Source organism: Etheostoma cragini, chromosome 4 (genome assembly GCF_013103735.1).
Source record: "Etheostoma cragini isolate CJK2018 chromosome 4, CSU_Ecrag_1.0, whole genome shotgun sequence".
Taxonomy (NCBI): Eukaryota; Metazoa; Chordata; class Actinopteri; order Perciformes; family Percidae; genus Etheostoma; species Etheostoma cragini.
The window spans coordinates 27,397,585-27,398,559 of NC_048410.1; positions in this window are offsets into that span (position 1 = coordinate 27,397,585).

Here is a 975-nt window from a genome sequence, read left to right on the forward strand (position 1 = left end):
TTAAACTGTTTTGTTAATCAGAATAGAATACACATTAAAACTCACACAACTAGTTCTGTTACTATTTTTTTTTTTCCCATACATTTCAATATTTTTCATAAGAAAATGTATTTTCATCAGACGGCTGGACAGGCCATGCCGTCCTGTCCCATTTTTGACTACACTAAATGAAGACGATGTTTGGGACAGCGGGGGCATCTTTAGAACGAGAAGGTGTTTTTAAATAGGGGAGACAGTTTTTATAGTCCAGATTTCTTCATTTCAACCCCAACTGTCCCCGTCAGACACCGCCTACCAAGAGCCTGGGTCTGTCCCAGGTTTTTTCCTAAAAGGGAGTTTTTTCTGTTGCTTCCTCTGGAGGGAACTACTAGAACTTATGGGTCCTTGTAAATTATAGAGTGTGGTCTAGACCTACTCTATATGTAAAGTGTCTCAAGATAACTCTTGTTATGAATTGAAGTTTGAACTTATCTTACTGAAGTTGGCTGCATTGTGACATATTTTAAAAACACACTCAACATACTCAATACTCATCATATTCAACTCAAACATACATTCACATTTCAAAAAGCAGAAGCAAACTAGTCTCTGTAAAGAGGATCAATGAGACAGAGCAGACCTGATGAGATGGTGGAGTTTGGAGTTTGTCTCCCTCTGGTGTAAGATGTTCTTCTTGTTGTTTGCCAGACTTCTAAAAACCAACACAAAAATATGGAAGACACGACCTCAGTTAGTCCCAACTGTGAATTCATGTCATACACTGTGTACTAAATTGAGTGAAGATGAATAGATAAGAAAAGTAGAAGATGTGATTTCCTTGGAGTTCACTTTGTTGCATGAAAGTTAGAAACTGTAATGTGTGTGGACATGAAGACTGCTGCTGCTGGTAATGCAACTGTTGTGGATGTGACATCATGGCAGTATGAGGTCAACACACACACACACACACACACACACACACACACACACACACCA